Raw genomic sequence first — 26,802 nt, forward strand, 5'->3', positions numbered from 1 at the left:
TCCCCAGTTTTACATACGAGGTGTACTAGCATTCTATGAATGAGTTTAATGACGTCGATACTCTCACTCGATGGATTTTTTATTTCCTCTTATTATTAATGGTAATAACTGCGCCTTGATGTCACTTCTGATATGCAAAATCCATCTGAGTGACAGAATTCCTATTTACAGTAAGAGTTTTTAAAAATCGCATCGTCTTCTAAAGTTAATGTTTTTCTTTCTGAAAATTACCTGACATTAATATTTATTTATACCAGAAGGAAATATTTATGATTTTAGTTTTGCATAACGAATGAAATATATATATACACACATTCATACTTTGTAGCTGAATCAGTGGATAAATAAAAAATACACAAAATAAAATCGTGCCTAAAGATTAAAAATGGTGTAACAACATCGGAGGGGAGAGTAATCAGCCCTCGGCAGAAAAGAATGCATAAGATGACTATATCCTGTGCGGAGTCGAGCAAGAACAACATCCACTACTCCTGGCAGACTAATCTGTCATATTTAATTACAGGCTTTATCTAATATTATTTATATTTATTTGTAATCTGTATATCCATGAATATTGCTATGGGAAATATATCTTATCTATATATAAAACGCTTAGGTATGCTGCCCAAATTTTCCAACTGCTAATTGTTGCCAGCACCCATTCACGCGGTTCACCTCACATTACCACCATACTGGGCATTCTTTATTAATTTTTGTTAATTTTTTATTAATTTTGTTAAATGTTTATTAATTTTTGTTGTACTAACGTTTTTCGACTGAAGAAAGGCAACCTATGCCTGAAAGCTATCGATGTATATTTATTTTAACTGTTTATTTTATGTCTTCATTTTAATAAACCGTTCTAATTTTTAAGAAGTGTAAAAATGGTTGAATAGTGTCTAAGAACTTTGAAAAAAAATGAAGAAATGCTAATGAAACATTAGAGGAGAGATCTAATGGACTAAGAGACCGAAACGAGACTATGAGGATGGACAGAAAATGTTGAAGAAAGAGAAGCAAGATTGGAAATGAGAAGAGAACTAATAAAATAGAAGTACTGGATGCGAATGTTCAACAAGCTGTACTTAATGTGGAAGAGCATGACATAGAAAATATGGGTTACAACTGTGAGTATTGCAGTGCGAGATATTGAGGACATGAGTTAAACACATCGAATAAATACACTAAATGCTGTCATGATGGAAAGGTCTCACTCAACCCATTGTCTAAGACACCTACTCTATTACGAGAACTGCTTACAACAGGGGATACACGTGAAGCAAATAACTACAGAGAACATATACGAGAGTACAACTCAGCAATGGGCGTAGAGATTAAATCACTGCCTGGAAATGGTCCATACCGTTTTAGAATACATGGCCAGATTTACCATTTGGTCTCACCGCTATATCCAAATGAGACAAATAAGCCAGGTTATGGACAACTTTATATTTTTTCCATTCTGTTCAAGCAACAACAAAACGGCCTGAAAAACATTCAACCCAAGGGTGTATGGCCGAAATAATGCAATAATTGGACGAGATGGTTAAGAGACGATATAATGCACGTACATCCAAAACGGAGGTTGCTGCAATATTTGTTGGAGAAGACGGGGAACCACCTGCAAATAGAGATATATCCCACAGGTGACTGCTGTAGAATTATATCACCGCTAAACAAGAATGGTGAAGGATCCAGATTAAACAATTTACGCCATAATCAGAAAAATGGCGTATGTTACGCTGGGTACAACTAGTTGCTTATTATTTGATTTGGATTATTATTACCGATTCGGATGCCATATAAGCCCAATCATACCAGATTATAGAGCATACCACAGGGGGGGAATAACTTTTTTGAGCGGGAAAATCTGGTCTACCGTAGTAAGTAGATCTCTGAGTAAATCTTGGACGCAAATACAGAACGGATGTTTGGAAATCTGGAGGGTATTATACAGATTACCTTAATTCCAAAGTGGCAAGAATTTCAACAGAAGCGGATATCAATGTGTGTTTGTTATTTGGTTTTTAGGAGCATTAGCAGCTAAGGCCATATTGCTCCGGGGAGATATGCGGTGGTCATTCCCTGACCTTTCCGCATCCTCCGTATTTGGTGGGCACGGGCTCGAACCCCGGTATAACCAAGAAGCGTGTGCTACGCACTGCTGCTCCTGCCCACCTGGCTACGGAGGCGCCCGGATATCAATGAACATTCATAGATATCCAGAGAGAGAAAGAATGTATTTTGCTGAATCCGAGACAGAACTTGATGACCATGTATCTCGTCACTGACACAGACTATATTGCATTAAATAATGCGTGTAATATAACGTTGGTATGTATTGATGAGTGTTTATGTGATCCAAGGCTAACTCTATTACGTGCAGCTCCGCAGTGTATACATTTCATTCTAGGAAACTGCTCTAATATTGACGTGTCTGGAAACACAAGCAATAGATATCATAGATAATTCCGACTTCGAGCCATCTGTGTAAATTGGCAAGAAGTCAGAATGTTCACCTCGGTATGCTGAATAGAGCTACATGGAGTAACAAACCCCAACCATTTCTTGAGGGAGAAGCGGTATGCTAGAACACGAGCCTGCTAGGGGGGGGGGAAAGGTGTAACTTTGCTGATTGGGAATACCTTGTCTATCATAGTACGTAGATCTCTGAGCAATTTTTGGACACAAATACTGAAAGGATGTTTGGAAATAAGGAGGGTGTTATACGGATTTTCCAAGCGTAGTTCAAAAGCGGATGTCCACATGACGTTTTAGAAAGCATCTCGGATGTTTCTAGTCTAACTAAATGTTTCCAGTCTAACTAACGGTCCAAAATGGACCTGTTCCTACGGAAGCCTTACTGTATTTTGAAAAGGAGTTCATATGTTTCAAAATACCACATAAATAAAAGCATTCACTATTCTCTCCAAGATTTTGTACAATCAGAGTGAGACGATGATAGTTAGTTGGAACTTTGGTATCCTTTCCTAACTTAGGAAATTCAAGGATCGGCTTTCGACAAGTGTTGGAAACTGCTCTTCAACAAAGATTCTGTTATATAGTTTGAGCAGGTTATCTATGGATTTTGATGTAAGGTACTTAATCATTTTACAATGAATGCCCAGCTGTTTTTAACTCTTGTTTGATAAGTGGTCCGTTATAAAAGCGAAAACGCTTTGATGTGAAATTAAAAGCTTGTTTTTGATTTTTTTTTATTTCAAGACCAGGAACGAACTTTGGGGAGTAAGATATCGCAGAGATGTAAGAAAACATTTCCTCAAAAGGTCGGGTACCCGCAATAGTGCATCCATGATATTCCAGAACCGATGAAGGGTGAAATGTGTATTCCCCTTCATTTTGCGATAAAAATTCTCGATGTTAAAAGAAATGCATATCACAAATACACATTCAGAACACCTTAGTGCTGGTAGACTGGATAACGGAGGACGTAAAGCGGATCCACGATTTCTTTTGGCTCTGGAATCGACAAATGACAAAACATAATGTGCTTCGACACGTGCACCTTTAAAGCCTGTAAGATTAGATGTGGTAGGATATTTTTGGTTTATCCCTCAAGCTTTGTTTGATGTTCTTGTACGGTTTTAGGCGCATGAGCAACTTAAACGATATTGCTCCGTATGTAATATATATGTAAATTGCGTGTGATCAATTTGCTGTTTGCTGGAAGAAGAACAAGAGTTTCCGTGAGAAAAACCACGTTACCTTCGCCTGAGACCGACTAGCTCAGACACGTTGTGAAAAAGACCCATAAAAATTATTCGCGTTATTGAAGGGATTCGGACTCAAGTCTTTTCCACCAGGTGTGGAGAGGACGGCGATTCTACCAACTGTGCTACGCACGAAAGTATCTTCGTTTGAACTATTTTTTTGTTAATGTGCATTGTACCATGGTTTTGAAACCATGTACCCGGTTTCGATAAACCGGGTACATGTTTTTGGAATTGCAATTACAGCTGCATGGATGATATTTTCTGTGATGTGCGCCACTGACCTATTGCAGTGATGTCACACTCTCTTCCACCGGATAAAACTTAAAAGAATGTTCTTCCACTTGGTAAGGAGGTTATCACAGGGAAATGATAGCTTTCAAGGGCTTCTCCACCTCATAAGTAAGTGAAGGATGGAGAGAAGACAGAAAGAGATAAGAATGATTGTAACCACCACTGTAATACTGACGAAAACAATTGGGGGGAGATCAATCAGGAGCGGAATCCGTTTCATATCAGAAGAGGGAGAGACTTGCATTGCATAGCAATTGCTGCATTCAACACTTCGTATAAATTATGAGTTTAATTGGAAGTAGTGTAGAGACAATGAAAAAAAAAAAACTGCCACTATACTACAGCTGTGTTTTAGATCCATCAGTATATATCTGGCTAAAAAGGAAATTTCTTGATATGTATGGTACGTATAGTTAGTTTATATTCCAATTTGCTGTAGTGCGCTTCCCCATTTACAGAAACGGTTACCATACGATGATTAATGGGAGATGCACTTCAAAGTTTCTTGGAGTATGTTGTTAAAATGCACATTCCAATCTCGCATTAACTATTGTAGCCTTATTATCTTTAGGCTTATTTTTGCTGTTCCTTTTACATTGCGGGTCAGACAGTTACGACCATGTGGGATGTGCTAGTAGGCACGAGTTTTGGAAACAATTTAGGAACAGCTGTTTTATCCAAGGATGAAGTGGTTCATTTGCTTATATAAACTTTGAATTGCGGGATGTTCCCATACGGCACAATGATGCAAATGATTGAACCCCTCTGGGACAATCTTTCTAGCAAAGTCATATTGGAACGCAGTATTCCAGTCTCAAGATGTGATAACTGAAATTACTTTAGTAATTACCTTTAATTTGTATTTATCTTTTTTGTCGGACTTTAGACGTTCACTGTTTCAGAAATTAAGAGTTAGTCCTAAGAAACCGCCATAGTCAGAAAACATTACAGAGTAAGATCTCAGCCGTAAGTCTCGTTCAGAGATTTTAGATTTTAATTTGGTGCCAAATCCTTTTGGATATGAGGAAGTACTTTTTTTTTTTTTTTTTATCGAAGGCCTTTCTGATGTCTGCTCAGCTTTCACCATCCTCGAAATCCATGCTGATTTTCGCTCATTACTGATTGACTCAAGATACTGATAAAGCCTGTTGCGGATCATTTTTTCCAAGGTTTCTCCGAGTAGCCGGTAAGAGAAACTGGTCGATAATTATGCGACTGCGATTGATCTTTTTCTGGTTTGGGCAACACCAGTACAATTGAGACGCCAAGAGTAAACGACAGGAATTTTCGAAGAGGAAACTGTGGAAGAAAATTGGCAGGAATACAGGATTGGAGTGGTTTCTGTTTATCTGGCACCAAAGCAATTGAGGTTAAATTCACGTCCAATCCATAAAAGGGATAAAAATGATTTTTGGTAACCTTTCGAAAAGATTACCGCATCAAGATATATACACAAACATGAAATAGAATAAATAATTTGTAGATCATTATCTGATAAAATCTGACCGAGTGTATAAGGCCCAATCAGATGGGTTGTTGTTATTTTGTTTTTAGGAGCATTAGCAACTAAGGCCATATTGCTCCGGGGATATGCGGTGTTCATTCCCTGACCTTTCCGCATCCTCCGTATTTGGTGGTCACGGGTTCGAATCACGGTCAAATCAAGAAGCGTGTGCTACGAACTGCTGCTCCTGCCCACCTAGCTACCAATGGTTAAGATGGTTAAAAGTGGTAAAACATTACGAGCATAAGTAAAATTAACGCAATTGATTAAAATGGTTTACAGATAAAATGGTGTCGCAAGACTCGACATAGGAGGGTCATCTTCCCTTTGCAGGAATAAATGCGTAAGATGACTGTGTCCTATGCAGAGTCAAGCAAGAACAATTTCCTCGATACGATTCCTGCTCAGACTAGACTGCCATGTTTCAATTACAGGCTTTATGTGGTATAATTTATTTGTTGTCTGTATATGTCACAAGTCTTGGCATTAGGAGTATATTTTGTGTATTATTTGCCTTCAAGTCTATAGTGGGGACTGACAGGCACTGATTATTAGTGGGAGTTGCTGATTTGGCTGCAGTATTGGCCATGCAGATCTGCAGTGCACATGCTGGATTCAGGAAGAATCTGTTGTGATATAAGTATTGTCTAGAAAGACAGCGGCAGATCCTACACGTGATTCGGACTTAGAATCGTTTGTATAAACTGATAGGAAGTTGGAGTGTTCACCTAGGAGTGCTGAATAGAGCTGCAGGTAGACAAGATGGAGTATCATCCTTTACCCAGTTCTTTAGCAATATGGCCTTAGTTGCTAATGCTCCTAAAAACCAAATAACAAATAAACCAGTTCTTTAAATAAAAGTCGCATGATGAAATATGCCGAAGGGTTTGCTTTGGTCAACGATGTCTACCGTGAGGTAGACATCGTTGACCATCGTTGATTCTCTGAGTAGCTATTGGACGCGAATACTTAAAGGATGATTGACAGCCTGATGGGCATTGTACTAATTTTCCCAAGGTGACTCAAAAATGGATGTCCACGTAGGATGGTCTAGCAGGGATTTCAGTCTTAAAGCGTACTTTAGAGACAACTGCTTACGTCGAAGAGACAGAGGTGGTTATTTTGATTCCATGTACAGGCTCTGGAGATGTTCGAAATGCTCCAGTAGCGATACGGTTAGCCTGATGATCGACAGGGTCCAGCCCTCGAAGTACACTGTCGCTGGCTGAAGCATATACTTGGGACTCGTAATCTTGTTTGGATCTTACAAGTGCACGGTAGATGCATAATAAGGTATATCGGTCCGCACCCCAACAAATAGAGGAAAGAGAACGAAGGATGTTTAGTCCTCTCATGCACTTTGTACAGAGTTGACGGATATGTTCAGAAAGGTCAACTTTTTATGAAATATGAGTCCCAAGAATTTCGTGTCTGACATTACTGGAATAGCATTTTGTTTAAGCCTTAATTCAGCTTCAGGATGAAAATTACACTTATGACAACAGTGAAAGCAAACGGTGTTCTGCAGCGAGAACCTGAATCAATTTAGCAATTGCCCAGGAATTAAGGCGATCAATGGCTCGTTGCAGTTGTCTTTCAATAACCCTCACGTTGAATGATTGAGACAATGTGCGCACTTTACAGTCGAAGGAAATTGTTCTGTGACGAAATTTACTTTGATAGCTAAAAGCGTACACTTAAAACTGATCCTTGCAGTACTCCCTCCTCTTGGCAAGAGGGATGGGAGAGTGATTATCCCACACGAACTTGGAAAGGCCGGTTGGTTAAAAAGTTTTTAATAAAAACAGGGAGACCGAGGTATGCAAATCTTTTAAGACACGCATAGCCTCGTGGTGATTAGAACCATGTTCTAGTGCACCCACAGGGCATTGTCCTGCTGGAAGAGTCCATTGCCCTGTGGGTGCACGATGACCGTGAAGGAATGCAGATGGTCTGCAAGGATGGACACGTAACCTGGACCGTTCAGAGATGCGTCTAGGTGTGCCATAGGTCCCAACGTGTGCCAGCTGAACATGCCCCAGACCATTACCGACTGTCCACCTGGTTGAAAAGTTTCTTGTTGACATGACGAATGCATAGCTTCGTGCGGTTTCCGCCAGATACGAACCTTCCCGTCCGCTCGAAAAAACTGGAAACGGGACTTATCAGACTAGGAAACAGGTCTCGAATCATCCAAGGTCCAGTTCCGATGTTCTTTCGCCCAGTTGAGGCATAAAATCCTGTGTCGTGGTGTTAGCAATGGGACTCTGGTGGGTCCTATAACCTATTGCGACTAATGATCGCCTGAAGATCTTGGTGGAGACGTTTGTGGCACCTCCCTCGTGATTTGTGCCACTGTCGCTCTTTGGTTGGCTGAAGCAATGCGAGACAGATGTCGACGGCCACGTCCATCCACAGCACTGTCCATGATGAGATGCTATTCCAGAATTGGCGTATTCCCGATACACTCTTGATACTGTCGAACAAGGATAGTGCCATTTCTGTACCACCTCCAGGTTAAAGTAACCCATGCATCGGGCACCCACTATCATCCCTCTTTCAAAGTCGGTTATCTCACGACGTTTATCCATACTGACATTGAATTACTGTCTACGTGAATGCAGTGCACCTATATACCTGCTAAGCGGTGGGTTCGTCCACTAGCGAGAGAGGTGGCAGCGTCGCGTTACTTAGGAACCAGGTATCCCATGAATTTTGTCCTTTCAATGTACTTGATAAGGCCATTTGCGATAGCATGCGGTTATGGCTGAGTTTATGGTTAGGACCAAATTCCATGCTATTTTTTTTTTTTTTTTTTTGCATTTGTGCGCTCTACATTAATAAATAAATAAATATGATCTTTATTGTAAGGTTCATAGGTACACGCAGGTATCCTAACTTTACAAACCACACGGCACTAAGCTAGGGGTTAACAAGCAGCGGCAGAGATACCATCTCGCCGGAAATATAATACAGGGTAAGTACAAAGCTTAAAACGAGTATAAAGTAAAGGACAATTATGTGTTAATAACATCAAGCAGATTATATTAACTTAAAAAAATAATAATAATAAAATAAATTAGAATAACACAAGATAGTTTTCTTCAGTTGAGTTTTCCTTGAGACTTGTCGAGCCGGAACGATCTCAGATCAGTTGATGGCTGTGGAAACAACGTGCAGATGTAAGATGAGACGTCTATACTTCTTGTCCTCTACGATTTCACACATACTTTTTTGACCATGCATTGACCTGCAAGCAGAAGGCAGAAAGAAAAGAAACAAGGCCATAACAGATGATGGCAGCTGAGTTTATGGTTATGACCAGTTCCACATCGGGTACGTTAGAGGAGGACATTGGGAGAAAAGGCCCAGACAAATGGAGCACTCAGAATTAGCTTCTACATCACAATACGGCAGTTCACACAACTCTGTCGGTTCAACAGTTTCTACTCAAGAACAAAATGGCGAATAAACCCGCACCTCCCTATTCAGCCGACCTGGCCCACATGTGACTTCTTCCTGTTTTCCAAAATGCGCACAACAGATACACCCAATAATACTATGATCCTGAGACACGACCAAGGTTGTAGAGTGCTGAATTATACACATTGAACAATTTATAACAAATATACAAACTGCTTGTAAAAAATCATTTTCAAATAAAGAACCGAAGCGTTTGAAAACAACTGTATTCAGCACGTGATCGACTGTCAAACTTTTGGTGTTATTTCGGCCACAATGTCTTGCATTTCAACAAAATGGGTGCATTCCAAGTGCTGGAGGTCATTGAACAGATTTACCTTGAACATCAACAATAAAAAGCTCGAGAGGAGTGATAGCAAATAATAAAAAAATAAATTATTGCCTCGGTAAGCTTTGAAATGTAAATTTAGAAACTTAGGGGGGGGGGGTGTCAGAATTTGGAATTAGAGAGGTTGCCGTGCATTTGGGAGTAATGAAACTTCCTCTGTGGGGTCTGTACAGTTAATTTATTCTGCCCAACCCCGATTCTTTCTTATTGGTGCAGTAAAACGAAATTACGTTTCACCCCAGCGGGTGTTGACACTAAAGGATTTGCTTTCAGTTCCATAAATGCACCCACAAGCTTTTTTTTTTTTTTTTGCAGGTTGCAGTTCGCTTATTTCATGTTGCAGAAGAATATGCTCACTTTCCAGAGTCCACAGTTCATTGTGAAACCGAAGATGTTTAAATGTGAATAAACTCCCCTTATTTTCTTAAGCAAATATGACCCTCGTGCAGTTTCAAAAGTCAGAACATTTTCTAGACCAAACAGAAGAAAACAGCATATTTCACAGTTTTAAAACATGTACAATTTTCCTATAATATGAGATTATCATGCAGTCAGCGCTTACTTCCTGGATCATGAATCTCTAGACGTACTTTACCTAAGATTTTTTTTTATGGGACCATGTAAAGAGCTATTTACTCTTCCGAGTCCAGAAATTGGGACAAACCCAAGGCCAAAATCACAAGTATAGTTGCTATTACACGGAAAATCTTTGCCTTGCTTAATACTCCTGGAAATTTCAACTTTGCGTGCCCACATTTTCAAAGAATTTTAACTTAACTCAATGAAACCGTTGTTTGAAATGTTAAGTTAATGGGGACAAGATAATTTTTATTTGTACTTTTCAGTTGGCATCTACCACAATTGCAATGTATAAATACGTTGATAAGAGTTGATTACGATATATTCAAGAGATGCAGGCAAGCGCTCTATATTACAGTATCAGCTACTAAAGTGAACAGGTTAAATGATGGATTGGCAGCTGATTCCTGTTAGCAAGTGCATAGAGGAAATTGAAATATGCGAAGCCCTTGCCGTACTTTCTTTTTAAAATCAGATTTTCTTCTTTGAGGAGTGTACTGAGTCATGGAATATTATTTGCCCAATTAGAGAACGGTTGCTACCAATGCTAGTTCTTTTATTAATAAATTTCTTGTTTTTCTTCGGATCACGGTATTTAGTCTTCTCTTTCCACATTTTTTCTAGGAGTAAAGGACCGATAGTGACCAGGAAAGGACTTGGAGCCAGATGAAGATGCAAATATTCGTGTTTTATTTGCCTGCGGGGGCAGCTGCTTTGAGCTACTGGAAGACAATTCTGGTTAATGTTTTATAACCATTTCTTCGAAGTGCATAATTCTGTCTTTGCTTAATTACGAAATTAATTCGAATAGTTTTCCTATCCATATTTATTAGATAAGTTGCTACCTGAAGGCATTTGGCTGATTCAGACGCGTTTCTTATAAATAAATGCCAAGAAACGCTTCTGATTAGCAATTAAACGCCGGAAAGAAGGATTGTAATTAAATCGCTTAAAAGATGCATCTCTCGAATTAATGTTGAAGGACAAAACGAGCTTTAAAAAAGATTTATACTGCTTATTTCAATGCCAGCAAAGGAAACACTTGGAAACCGTGATCTAATGAAACACCATTTTCTGAGTGTTCTTTCACTAGAACAAACACGCAGCATTTTAGTTAAAAAAACACCGTTTAAGGGTTTACTAGTCCATCAGTAGCTGTGGCTATAGTACACCATGCACAAGGCATGAGAGTGGCACTGATTAAATATGTGCTGTGTTCTAAATCCTGTTTATACATCTCATCTTTCTCCACTTTCATAGATTGTACAATCCACTAGAATGCGATGATAATGAATAATGTATTACATACAGTAGAAGGGTAGGTTCTTCGATTCTGAGCAGATATGAGCTTGACTCGAAGGCTTTAGAACCAACTTCGAAGAAATAATTTAATACACCGTAATTTATTAACCGGATCTTTCCAACTTAGTAACCACTGATTTGTTCAATTTATCGGAGCATCTGTTTAAAATCTTAATACGGTATTTTCCATCCATGACTTGGTGGAGTAAGAGTTGACTTGGTTAGAGTGTCAGCTAGCTCGTTGCCAAGGTTCTAACGTGATCCGATACCCAGCAGAAGCTTTTGTCTTTCTTCGGCAAAGACAGATACGGAGTCCTGAGATTGGCTTGAGGATAGAGTGAGAAGCCTCTTGATGGTTTCTTAGTACATTCAGTGAACGTAGTGGAGTCAGTGTATTCCAAACTTTGATACTTGTTGATTTTATATGCTCTATAGCTATCATTCTTCAACCCGTATATACTGGAATGAAGATTGAGTATTGCTCATGAATAATGGCGTGCAGATGTAAGATATTCTTTGGGAAGCATAATTTTGGTCATAATTGTGTTGGAGTCAAGCTGCAGGAGATACCTCTGGTATGGCTGTAGTGTTCTCGCGAAGGCTTACTGATAATTATTAGAGTTGTACTTTTAAAGGTCTACTGACTGACGTGCACTTTTGATACAGCGTATCTCAGCATAATGTAAATAATATCAGCCAGTTATGATGTTCACGAAGGGTTGCATTTTTGACGCAGACTGCAATATTAGTTCTCCTAATGGAGAGTGAAGGGTCACGTGCTTCGGCATATAGCCTTTGAGTTAGGGATGTACTTAAAGCTCCCAAAGAGATGCATATATCACTGTGATGGATCGGATCAAGCCAGCGAAGAGCAAGGCCTCTCAGGATATTTAACTTCGTTTTAGGCAGGAAGTTCTGAGCTATTTAATGTTACAGAAAAGTTGGTTTACCATTACATATTTCTAAAAAAGGAATACTTCGTATACCAAAAGCTGGTGGAGGTTACACTGATGACAGAAATGAATGGATGTTTTTTTAAGGGGATTATTGGACTCCATTTACTTACCTCCTTGAGCTAACACTGTTGATATCAACATTGTAACTATCTCTCTACAAACTGCATGCATTAGTAGTGATGGCGGATGCTGAGATCATCAACGAAAATTGATGTGTCAACTCTTCTTGGTAGTAGTTCTGCTATGCTTACTGCTATTATGAACGGTGTAGAAATGAGTATTAACTCTTAAGGGACACCTTCCTCTTGTAGGAAAACTTTGGATACCACTATTTTAAAGTATACTTGGAAAGTGCGGGGTTATGGGAAAGAAGCTTTCAATGGAGATGAGCAAGCGTCCGTGATCATGGCGGTACAACTGGTTAAGAATGTCATACTTCCGGGGAGTACCATAGACTTTTTTGTTGTCACAGAAAACAAAACAGAAAAAAACCGTTATCTAGTGCTCTAATCGAACAAAATCCTTTCTTATTGAATCTTCCAATTTTCTCAAAATATCTAACGTAGTTCTGCTCCCGTTCTGGGCCGTATGTTGGGTTATAATTCTTTAAACACCAAAATCTCGAACGTGCAGCTGGTTAAGGCAATGGGGTCGTAATGAATCAAATTTGTGGAGGTATTTTCCCAGTTTGAAGAAAGCAACAACGATAACATGATGCCATTGTTCCGGAAAAGTTTGAACATTTTTTTTTTTTCCTGCATAGATTCTATTGGAGGGGGAGAAGTGATTGTAAAGAACTTTCCCTCAGTTGTTTGATCATCGAGTAATGGATGTCGTCTGGTTTCATAGCTGTATCTAGATATTGATAGAACTGTTTTTAATTCATGCATTTGAAAAGGTTGATTATATCTTTCATCCCCGTTCGAGTGAATATTTATAGTGCCTTTTGCATTTCTGCTTTAAGTTTTTGAAAATTTTGGGGATGGGATGCAGTTGTTGAGACCTTCGCAAAGACCTCTCCAAGTACATTTGTAATTTGTAGTAGTTCATCAATGTTAACTCTACCATTGTACAAGTCTAAGAAAGTTATCATATCTACTACCTATTTTCCTGATGGCTTTTCATTTTCAGATTTGTTGAAAAGTTGTAGTGTTATTTATCGTTGAGGGGAGAAGAAGTGATTGCCAAAGTGACTTTTGACTTTTTGGTAGTTCTGAAGAACCTGGCTCTTTCTCATGTTCGTTTGTATTGAATGAGGTTGGCTGCAGTCGGATTACGAAAGTTGTCCATGTTTGTTCCCTTTGAGCTACAAGGAAATCATTGTTCTGATAAGTTTTTGGGTGTATCGATAATTCAGACATTTTAGTAGCATCCAGCAATTTATTTATAACATACATGACTGTTTCGCTACGTGAGGTATTTAGCTGTTTGCAAATCCAGTGTTGATAGATTTTGATAATTTTCGAATCTGCTTTCTCATGATTCCATTTTTGATTTCTATCTGTGGGGCGTTAGGAATTTTTGCCTAGTACTGTAGACAAGTTCCACTCTAGCAAGAGGAAAAGACTTGGAGAACGTATGGATTCATCAAATGTAGCACTGGTGGAGGATGGAAGATAAAAAGGGCGGTATGTAGGCGATACATTATTAAGAAGAGCAAGATTATTTTCATCTATTAGTTGTTCAATATATTTTCCCTCACAGTCTATGACGTCTTGCCCCATGGCGTGTGATGACATTTAAGGTCTCTTAGGCTCAAGTATGGTGAGTTGTTATTTGGTTTTTAGGAGCATTAGCAACTAAGGCCATATTGCTCCATGATATGCGGTGGTTATTCCCTGACCTTTCCACATCCTCCGTATTTGGTGGTGACGGGCTCGAACCCCAGTCTAATCAAGAAGCGTGTGCTACGCCCTGCTGCTCCTTCCCACCTGGCTACAGAGGCGCCTAGTATGGTGAGTAACTGCGATATTAGATTTTAAGTTCATCATACTGCACACCATAGTTGGGCGGTTGTGTATACCTCTAAAATAGCAAGTTTAATGGCTACTGCTTCAAGAAAAGTGTTAAGAACTGTTTTGTATGAATATGAGGTAAAAATTATTAGTAAAAATTGTTTTACAAAAATTATTACTGGTAAAAATTCCCACTCCTCCCCGCTTTTTCTGAAAGCGGTATATTTGCATATATTTGATGTATCTTGCTGCTTTCGATGCGTTTCTTGTAGACACATATTGCTCCGTACTGCATTAAAAAGTTATTTTATGTTAGCGCGAAAACCACACTTCATTAAATGAATGTCCCCATTACTTATTTCTTACTGTGCCTTCTTCGGATTACTTCCAAAGGACTGGAGCTTTGTCTGTTTTGGTTATTTCCATTAATTTTCGGTAAAACTGATTTTCTTATAATCCAAGTCCTTTTCAACAAAACTCCTCTTTTACAAGCTCTGAAAGAGGTTGGTTGTAGGGTATTAGACGCATCAGCAACTTACGCCATATTTCACCGTATATAACAATGTCTGTAAATTGCGTGTGTTTTGTGGGCAATTTTGCTGTTTGTTGAACAAGAATCCCGTTTTCCGAGAGAAAAAAAAAAGCCTTACTACCATCGCCTAAGACCGACTAACTCAGCCACGTTATGAACAAATCCCATAGAAAGGTCATTGACGGGATTCGAACTTAGATCTTTTTCAACACTGTGAATAGAGGACGGTGATTATACCAACAGTGCTATCAATGAGGGCTCTAAAAGAGGAGCTTGAAAGAATAAATCACAAGAGATGGTACTTCTAGTACCTTCTCTTATTTATTCTCATCAACATCAATTTCACCCATCACACCAATTACAGTCCCACCTGGATAGAGATAATTCTCGGACATGTCCGGATAAAGATTCATTAGGAGGTGTAGTAAACACTTTTGCATTTCTGTGGATTATTATTTTTGAGTAATACGACTGCATGCTGGTTTTCTAGTGCTATTTGGGATTGCCGAAACGCCTTGTACGGAATTATCGCTTTTTCATTGATCAGACGTCTTTGAATAGGGTGGATGATCTTTTTAACGGTTTGGACATTTGATCTAGGAGGCATTGCAGTTTTGGCAGTTGCGTTCTGAGGTCGACATTTTGCATAAATGGGAGTCTCTCTGCAAGCTGTTTGATCATGTCAAAACTTTTGGCATCTGCAACATCAAGGGGTTTTGGGATTTGTGGTCTAACGTTGCTTAAGTATCCAGCTTTTATGGGTGTGAGACACAGCGGTGAGTTGTTTCTTATGTTGCTCGTAGATATTAGGTCAGAAATGAGTTGTCTTAGGTAGGGCAGCTACTGACCAGCTCAACCCCGCCATAGTGCTCTGTGATGAATACAGAACTATATAAAATGGCCAGAGTTTAGTATTATGTTCTTGTAGTGTGTATGTGTTGTTCTGTTCATAGTTGCTTCTAGTCACTTTGGTACCAGGAAGCAGCATCACAAGGAAGGCTTCCTAATACCGTCCATTCCACGAGGAGACGCCGCATATATGCACATAATAACCAGTACAAAAAATGACTAATGTAAAGATTCTCCATCCACAGAAAGGCAGAAGCCAATCGCCTGCGATAGCGGCAGGAACTAGGTTACCATTACATTCTTTCGACTTCAGTCACTCGTTTTGATGTGTTCACATAAGTACCCCACCAAAACAGTGGACATTAACATTGGTTGTCCCATTAACGTTGAGGTCATCTTCGGTTTTGTTGTGTTGGCTGCATCTCGCATAGCAGAGGGATTCTTGACCCCTCCATAGGCAGCTTGGACAGCGCTTGGCTACTGCTCGGTGGCCAAGAAGTGTCCAATGCCAAAGAGTTCGTTTATAAATATTTAAAACGAAATATTAATCTTGGATACTACTAAATATTTCATTTTTAGCCTCCCTCTTTTCAGAGTAACAGATTTGAAATGCCAATTAAAAGGTCAATTTTATATCCATTTTTAATGGGCATAAAATGCAGAATAAAGAAAACACATCAACTCGTACTAAGTTTATTATTAATGTTTCAAATAAAAATAATAACCCCATTGTCCCTATATTATACTGATCCTGAATACTTATGATAATCAATGTGGTGAGACTTATTGTGGATCCTTGTGGTACACCAAACTTCAGCTTTACTAGATAGGTTAGTTGTAGGATTTTAGGGCACATCAGCGATTTAGACCATATTGCGCTGTATATATATTATGTCTGTAAATTGCATGTATGCTGTGGTCGATTTTCTGTATGCTGGACGAAAAACTCGAGTCTCAGGATAGCATGGATTTTTCTCCTAGGAATTCGAGTTTTCCACTTTGTTAAAAAAATGCCAATAAATATTCCCTCAGGTCTTTTACAATCGGTGATTAATACCAGCTGTGCTGTCTTCAAGACTTATCTAGATAAGGCTATTAATTAAATCTTGTTTACGAGTGGTTAACTGAAAATTACTTCACTTCAATAATAGAAGCAAAATCCACAGGTTATGAGTCCTCGACCAAACTAATCGTGATCCATCTGGACGAAGATATCACTATATTAAATATCTCCTTATAAACTTGCATGTGAAGACTTCAATACATGCATAAAGTTAGTTGAGATCTATTTGTTCCCCCTCCTGAACCCACATTACATAAATGGTAAAAAAAACCCTATTAAATCAATAAGATAGGATGGACTCGAATAGTGTCTAACAGCCATGGAATTATAAGGCCTCATTTAGTAATGGTTCTATATCCTCATATTATGAATACATACGATCTATTTTAAATTTACGGGAATGTTTACCACTGGATCGAAAACTATTAAAAATAACAATTAAAATCAGAATAATGTGATAAATATATTTAAGCCAAAGTAAGGTGGGTAGCGTACTTAGGGTAAGCTTTCACTCATAAGTTTCAATAATTATGTTAATTAAATAAAAACAGCATAATGTTAACGTATCCAATCTTTAATATTTGTTGGTTTTACAACTTTTCCTTTTCTACCTTAGTTTAAAACAATACGTTGTGGCGGCTACTGAAGTTCTAGTTTCTGTTTCTCAGGCAATTCAAAGTTCGCAGTGTTTAACGTGACCTTTAAATCATTTGAGCAGTTACCAACGGTCGTCTCCGAATAATCCTGACAGTTTCTCGGAATCATTTTATTAATTAAAATAAAACCCAATTCACATAATTTGTTTTAAATAAATATAACATAGTTTTCTTGTAACTATCTTATCACCTTTTTTCTCTTTCGCTATAGTCATGAAAACAATATCGGCAAGGATTTCGAAACGCCTTCAAAATTGGCCTCTATATTGGATTTCGGTCCTGGAGAGATTGCGCAAGGGACAACTTTTCACAGCCCGGTCTGTGCTGTGTTAACAGGAGAGGATACATTTTAAATAGAAAAGGTGGAAGTATATTTATTCATGCTATCAGGACAGTGATATAGGGGGTCATAAAACTGCCAACTTCGGTTGGGGGGAGGATACACAGACTAATAGCTTAACAATATCCGCAGGCACAGGTAAAGGTGATTTTTGCACTTCTACTGGAACGAGCAGCAGCCTAGAAAGCAAGGTGCTGGGGATTTCAAGGACTGCTTGGAGTCATCATGGAACAAGTATATATATGGACTGTTAGGGCAAATAAGAGTAAGAACAGGTGCATGTATACTAATGCTAGAGTACTGTAAATAAATTTGATGAATTTAAAGGACTGATTACGTCATCAAATGTATACATTGCAGGGATACCGGAAACATGGTATTATTCAGACATAAGCGGTCATGAATTTGAATATGGGCAGTGCAATGTGCACAGAAAGGATAGACAGGATAGAAACGGTTGGTTATGCTCTTAGTTAAGAAGTACATAAAATCTAAGGCAGTGCGCATCCAGTTGATATGGGTGGCCAGTGCAATGTTGACAGTGTGGTGTGACATAAGCACTGGGAAAGCAAAAATGAGAGTAGGAGTTTGTTATAGGCCTAATGACTCTGATGAGTACAACGAACAACTGTAAACAGAAATAAAGTGGGCCAGTAAATCCGAATGTCATAATAGAGAATTTTAACTTTCCAAATTGGAGCAATATGGCATTAAGGGCAAGTGGCTGCTACGGATAAAGGGATGGTTGAGTGGGAGAAGATAGAGAGTGGTAATCAATGGCCACTCTTCTTCGTGGACTAATGTAATTAGCGGATTCTCCTAAAGTTCAGTGTTGGGCACATTGCTCTTTCTATATTTATCAATGATATTGATGAAGGCATATCAGGCTTAACGTTCAAGTTTACAGGCGATACAAAGGTTGGCAGAGTTGTTAATGATAGTAATGACGGCATGATACGGAAACAGGATCTAGAAAAGTTAAGCAGATGGGGTGAGAAGTGAAAATTCAACTTGAATATTGACAAATGCGAAGTACTGCATATGGGTAGCAATAACCCCAGAGTAACGTACTAACTGTGTGATACTACACTCAAGGTAGTGAAAATTAAAGACCCGGATAATTGCGCAGTCAGATATGAGGTTCTCTGAGCGGTGCAGACAGGTTGCCAGGACAGCTCATGGGAATGGAATCAATGATGTACAGGAATTTTGCTAGCAGGAATAAGGAGGTGATCATCCCATTGAATAAGGCAACGGCCAGGCCACATCTTGAGTACTGCATACAGAATAAGAAGCCTCATTTTAGGAAGGATGTAGCGCTGCTGTAAAGGGTACAGAGAAGGGCAATGAGATTGGTGAGGACAAAGGGGCGTTCTTACCAAGAAAGGTTCAGTTCTGCTAATTGCAGCGTCTGGAGAATAGGCACCTGCAAGGTTGTTGTTGTTGTTGTTTGGTTTTTAGGAGCATTAGCAACTAAGGCCATATTGCTGCGGGAATATGCAGTGGTCATTCCCTGACCTTTCCGCATCCTCCGTATTTGGTGGTGACGGGCTCGAACCCCGGTCTAATCAAGAAACGTGTGCTAGGCACTGCTGCTCCTTCCAACCTGGCTACGGGGGCGCCGTACCTGCGAGGCGATCTGATGGAGGTGTTTAAGGCTTTGAATGGATTGAGCAAGCGCAATGCTGATGGGATTCTTCCTCGTGCTCGGACTATACACGTGAGGGGGCACAAATTCAAATTGAGGAAGGACGACGGTTGCATATGTGGAACATTTGGCTTTAGCCAGCGGAACAAATTTTGAACAAAATTCATGTTGTTGATGTTGATAAATAAATTCAAGGAAGAACGAGACAAACTATTGAAGGGAATGGACGGGTGAAATGGCAAGGTTTTTTTTTTTTTTTTTTGTTGTTGTTGATTCTGTATAACTTACTTTCTTGCATCTTTTTCCACTTGTAATGCAAATTGGAATGTGTTTCGTAAAGTTTTTTTCTCGCTTGTTTCAATAAACTTGATAATTTTTTCTTTAAAATTTACGTGGTGTGCAATGTTGTTTACAATATTATAGTATACAAATTACGCTGCACATGAGTCTAGAAATATTATTTCTAGAAATATATTAATGCTACAATTAAATGTTCCATATTAGTTTTTAAAATATCAATACTTTTATAATTAGGTGAAACTCCTTATTAACTTTTAACCATTACGTTGACAATAACTGCTTTTTTAACAGTACAAGGGCTACTTGACCATATTGTGCCTGTGGAGGAAAGCGAATATGATAATATTACACTATTTATCCAATACTGTCACTTGTTTAATTACGTAATATCTGCTATCTATGTTAAAAATTCACCATGTAATAGTTTTGCCATGCATTTATAACAAAATGTAAATCTCAATCTCGAAGAAACGTTTCGCGTCTTTATCATGATGACTACGTAATACGAAACACGTGATTGCACAAGGATGCATTTTACCAGTCGTTTTGTATGTATTTGTCACGTGATCATCAAACCACTGCTACATCAGAAAATTCTTTGATACGGAGTGCGAGTCCTCACGTGATTAACAAGGCTACTAAAGAACCCATTTACCACCCACCTGGAAATCTCTTTGCAACACTCAACATCACCCCACAGGGAGACACCAAAACAGAAAGAAACCACATTTTGCTCAGCTCCTTATCCATTGAATGCACCAGATGTGTCATCAAGCTCAAACCCAGAAAGGATGTTCAAGACGGATAACACCCTGTTCTCCAGCTAAACAAACCCGAGTTACCTGCAAGGTATGTTTCCTGCAGACACTTTATAACCGCGTGAGGAATGTAGAATTTTAGCTATCCGGACTACTAATGTGACCTACAGTTAAAAGAACTCAGATATTAAATATCTGATTAGAACTACATAAAATTGAGAATGAAAATTTGCCTATAAAATAAACTAATAAATTGGTAATATTATCAATCTAGTTTTGATCTCGAAAATAAGAACATAAGCTGCCGCATCTCTGTAAACGATTAATGGAAATCGTATCGTTTAAATTTGTAGGAATATGAACCTTTTATAATAATTTGTAAAATAACCTAGTCCCCACTCTCCTTGCCATTATAGCAGGGGCGAGTTTATACAATCAAAATGTGGTAAACATTTTAGTTAGTGTGTTAATCCCCCCCCTGCGGCTGTTTTAAAATAGGGAACTCTTTTTTCGACAGCCACAGGGGGGGGGGTTCACTAACGCTAAGTAAAATACAACCTCTGGAAGGCCTGTCAATCACTGCTACTCAACGATCGACCTGAAGGGGTACTAGATTGTGAAGACTAACTGAAATTCAATTATTAATTATTTAAATTTTCTTAATCATTAATTACTTGTAGATTCAGAGATTTGCGTTGAAGAAAATATAATTGCCATATTGAAAAAAAAAAATTATTATTTGTACGCCAAGTCCGCACACGAATGTGATATTATGCTAAACAAGAGGGCTCTTACAGTTTGCTGTCAGATTTGATTTTGATTTAGATTTTATTGGCGCATTAGCAACTAAGGTTATAATGCGCCAAATCCAGATCAGTTTGCTATCAGACAAAGTAAACCAATTAGAAACATGCTTCGGAATTTGCTTGTCCAATTTGATAATTTGAAGTAGATTGGCAACGAACCAGCCAATCATTATGTGATAGCGATAACCAGCTATGGAAAATTTTTCCTTAGTGGCCTATTCGCCACAGCTGCCAATATTTCTTCAACCCCTTGATCAAGATATTATCCAAGACTTAATCAAATGGCTCTGAAGACAACCTTCTCTATATTCTTATGATTAGCTTCCTATATACAGTTTCTTTAAATTCTGCCGATTTAATATACGATTCGATAATATATTTGAAACATTTACTAGAATAATTCAGATAGTTGAAACATAAGTGGCTTTTAAAAGATTTCGTTAATATTTATATTGATTAATAAAGAATTTGTACTGTACCCATAGCTGATATGGTTAATGATACATTTCACTGATTTCAGATACGGATCTTTAAATTTAAATTATGTCAAATCGAGCGCACGTATTTTTCCGAATTAGGTTGCTGTGAAAACTGAGTTGAACACGTACCAATTCTGTCAATGAAGAAATCCCAGTTTCAAAATAATTCGGGGCGAAAACATGCTGCCATAAATAGTTCTCATAAAATCAACTTTTATTATTAGCTATCCAAATAATATTCACTTCTTTACTGGTCGAAGGTTTTGAAATAAGCACCCAAAACGAAAGACTTTTACCAAATTCAATTTCGCGTAGCTATGCAATTTGAATAATGTACTTCTTCGATAAAATTTCACAATATTTGCATATCTGACGGTTACATAAACTACAATATAAATAGTCAACTGATTCAAAGTCAAACTAAGCTTAGCCAAAGTTCCTTTAACTCTCTATAACATGGACACTAAACAATGAATGCAGTAGTAAATATTGCCTGGGTAATTACCAAGGCAATACTTACGAAAATACATTTTTTTTTAATACAAAATATAGCAAAATCAAATTCCGACTATCGTAATACCTTACCTGAGGTTATACGCTGACTACTGCAAATACCACTCTCGAAAAACATCTTTAATTCTTCTAATTAAGCTTCTAACACACAAGAATAAATCCCTCGATTTTTTAGCAACACGCTGGCAGCAAGTCACCAGATACGTCCACTTTCACTGGAAGAGTGAATGACAAAGAAAAACAAGCACAGCGCCACCTCTGCAGATTTTCACTATTTTCTGTAGATTTTCTGTGTACTAGATGCAGCGATTCAGAGTGTGATTAACATTTAACTATCAACACAATTTCTACGTGATCCAAATGTTATTAACGTGGTTTGCATTTTTGAATCTTATTTATTCCATCCCTTTTAAATTGATTATTACAGTTTCGTTAGTAATTTTATCCATTGCTAGTCATGTTTGCAAGTGATCATAATGTTAGGATCTTTAAAATTCAGGATTTCTAACAGACCTCCAGGGTCGTTGACTAACTCCAAGATTACTAACTTAACTCCAACTTATTGTAGGAGTAAACAAGAGAATCTTGTGGCCATCGATATCTTTGAATTATTTCAGAGAGCTGACTATTTTTCAGATTAACGTTACTGGCCTTTTTAGGTTTTTGTGATCCTGTTAAACAATACAACAGTGTTTTTGGCGCATCAGCAACTAAGGCCATATTGCACTTTATATATTGTCTTTAAACTGTGTGTTATGTGGGCGATTTTCTGTTTGCTGGACGAAAAACAAAACCTGAGTTTTCGGAAGATAAAAACCATGCTACCCTCGCTGAGACCGACTAACTTAGTAACGTAGTGAGATAAAGGCCCATAAAAATCCTTCACATCATCGACGGAATTTGAACTCGGGTCTTTTCCACCCGGTTTTTTTTTTTTTTTTTTTATATGAGAACCCCAAACACGAAAGGTATCAAAACCTATAGTACTTAGTACCGTGCATGGGTTGAAGGAGAAGTATGGGGGGGGGGATGCCGGAAACTTTGCTCTAGAGACTAAACATGGGTTTCACCACTTCAAGCCTCCAATAAGCAAAGTGGTGGTATTTCACCGATCTACCACTGCGGTACCCATGAGGGCGCTTGTGATCCGCCATGGATATTATTTCTGTTATATCTTTAAATAATTTAAATGCTATTAGTTTTTTTGCTGGGGTTTGCACTCCTTGTCCACCCAGTTGCTAACTGGGTGGACAAGGAGTGCAAACGTTATGACTAGGGCTTACATTACCGGTCAAAATCTTAATACTGGTATTTCGATATTTTTAATTTATGAAACCGGGATACCGGTATTCCAAAAGAAAACGTTTTTCTCAATAAATTCTGATGACAATTAGGTGCAATAAAGTAAGGAAAAAAACAAGTACTGTAATTACTTGAATTCATGTTTTAAATAAACTTTTATTGCAATAATAAATATTCTGAAAAAAATCATTAAAATACAGTTATTCTAAAAACAAAAAAACACAACACATTGTTACTGCAACGTTTAGTTATGTTTAAGCATTCACACTACCTGTCCGAATAAAGTGAGCTCTTAAGAAACATAAGCAATCAATAGTATGATCGTTGTTTAAAATGGATCTAATTTTGGTACATACAGTATTTGATTAGCGGCAGAAAACGCCCTTTCGGATTCTATTCTGGTACTGAGATAATCATATACGATCTCAGTCCATATTTTCTAGGCTTTAAACTTTTTTAGCCAAAATAGTTAAGAATTTCATTAATTTCCACTCAAGTTCATCTTTTAAAATCTCATTGGAGTCAGGCAATTTCTTATTTTGGAAAGAATTTGCGGAACGCTGATGTTCTGTTCCATGTTGGTCTTCCCTGGTCGAATTATGTTCATTTTCTGAAGGAGAAAAACGTTTTATTCAGCGAAGTATAGTTTTCACTATGGTATCTTTACTGAGTCTGGGAGAGAGCAAAGAGTGGGGATATGGAATAAAGAAGAGAGAAAAGAGTGCAGTTAAGGAATTCTTTACATATATAAATGCAAAGAACAGAAGGACAAATCAGATTAGACCTTTATGTAATGTACGTGGGACAGTATTAGATACCACAGCTGAAGTTGCAGATGAACTCGACAGTTACTCTGCATCGATATTTACATAAAAATGGGATATTATGGAAGTGAAGTTGAAAAAAAATATGTAATTAATTATGTTGAAATTTCAAATTATTACTTAATGAGAACTTTCGCACCTACAGGCGAGAGTAAGGCTCCTGTGGCTGATGGCATATACCCTATAATCTTAAAGAAGGCGGAAAGTGAGTGCATTGAACCATTAAGGTTAGTTATGAGAGCATCACTGGACTACGGAGAGATTCCGTTGGATTGGTGTAAATTGGAACATAAAGGTGGTTCTAGGAGTGTAATGGGAAATTACCCGTTAACATCAGTAGTAGGGAAAATCATGGAGGCAATGATCAAGGGTGGAATTCAGGATCATTTAGATGGAATGGAATTCTGTAGGATACACATCATGATTTTGTAAAGGGAAAATCATGGAGGCAATGATCAAGGGTGGAATTCAGGATCATTTAGATGGAATGGAATTCTGTAGGATACACATGATTTTGTAAAGGGAAAATCATGTTTAAGAAATCTGGTCAGCTATTTTGAGAGGGTCACTCATGAACTGGATTTAAGGAAAAATTTCGACATTGTTTATTTGGATTTCAGCAAAGCATTTGACTCAGTCCCACATGAGTGGTTACTTTATACGTTGGAGCAGGCTGGAATCATAGGGAAAATACTTAGATTGATAGCACGATGGCTTGAGGGCACCAGGCAGAGGGTTGTGATAAATGGTTATTCCTCAGATTGGGTTAATGTAAGTAGTGGGGTTCCCCAAGGATCAGTATTTGGCCACTGTTGTTTTTGATTATCTTAAATGACATCTATGAAGGAATGGAGGGAGTGAGGTCTAAACTTGCAGATGATGTAAAGATCAGTAGAGTAGTTAATGATCGCCGCCAAGCAGAGTTTTTTCAGAATGACCTAGATAGACTTCCGGGATGATCAGAAAAGTGGCAGCTATGCTTTAATTCAGCAAAATGCAGGGTCTTACACCTGGGGAACAGCAACCCCAAAATAACTTATACACTTGGTGAAGTTGAACTAAAGTCAGTAGTGGAGAAACGGGACTTGGGAGTTGCGATACGGTCAGACATGAAGTTGTCCGAGAATTGTGGACAGGTTGCAATGTTGCATGGTGCCCTATCGATGATTTATCGAACATTTTCTAATAGAGATAACGACGTCTTAATCACATAAAGGTGATTTTATAACCTTTATGTGATTAAATTATAAGCAATTATTTTTTTTAAATAATAGTACCGAAAAACCGGTATTTTTTTGTATCAATACTGGGAAAAAAATTATGACTATATCTTTACAGTACCGCTTGTTACAGTCAAACGAAATATGATAATATAATGCTGCGTGAACATTGGATGCGGGTAAACTAACATACTAAACTCATTATTTTTCCTTCTTATTGACCTTAACCCTTAATCGTATTTCTTAGTTGTTTTCGTGAGAATGCAACTTTATTTATTGATCATTTTTAGATAAAAAAAATTGAAAGAAAGAATATAGGACACTTATCTAGGGAGAGGAACTCTGATTAGTTTAATAAACATTCTATAAAATATAAAATCTTCAAATATTATCAAGCAAATTTACTGAAATATGCAACGAGTGGCAATTTTATTAGCTACACCTACCTAATAGAGAGCAGCCCTCTCCTTTAGCCCTCACTATAGAATGGATTCGCCATTGCATGGACTGAACGAGGTTCGAATGCATGAAGCAGGGATGGTCCTCCAATTTGACTGAATTGAGACCCACAGTTGTAGCAAACTGGATGGCTGCTGATCTCTACTCTGAAGAACTCGTTTCACCTCATCTCACGGGTACTAGTTTGAATTGAGATCTGGGGAAAAATTGCAGTAGGCCAAATTCACGCTCATCTTCCAGGAACCAGTTCTGTACGATTCTGGCGTTGCCTTGGCGCATTATCCTGTTAGAAGAACCCATTCACAGATGGATACACTGCAACCATGAAGGAATACGCCTGGTCGAAAACAGTTTTATGATAACCTATGGCATACAAATGTTGCACTGGTATCAGGAGCCCAACATGCACCATGAAGACACACCCCACACGTTACTCCGACACTGCCAGACTGAATTATTAATGTAATCCCTCCTATCATTGTGAACAACAAAAGAAGCGAGATTCGTCAGCTAGGGAAACGCTTTTCCAATCCTCCATTGTCAGGTGTTGATGTTTGTGAGCCCACTGTAACCGTATCTTCATGTGTTTTTTCTGACAGCTGTAGAACAAGTTCGATCCTTAGCTACGATACTCCATACGTGATATAGGATATGCGTTCTCAAATGTTTTTTTTTTTTTTTTTTGGTTATTGATATTGTATGGAGTTGTTCGACTGACTGTAGCCTTTCTGTTACTCTAAACAAGTCAAAAACAAAGGCACATTATCGACTGGAAATGGTGCAGGCATACCACACGTGGACTGTAGATTAATGAGTACCCGAGTGCGTTGTCCAGATCGAGGCTGGAAGAAGGTGTCATGGTCTGGAAGTACTGCTCGTGATATTATTGTATTCCATTTTTCCGCTGCATGAAACGTAGAG

This window comes from Mastigoproctus giganteus, chromosome 12 (assembly GCF_048544385.1).
Source record: "Mastigoproctus giganteus isolate SK-2022 chromosome 12, ASM4854438v1, whole genome shotgun sequence".
In the NCBI taxonomy this organism is placed as follows: Eukaryota; Metazoa; Arthropoda; class Arachnida; order Uropygi; family Thelyphonidae; genus Mastigoproctus; species Mastigoproctus giganteus.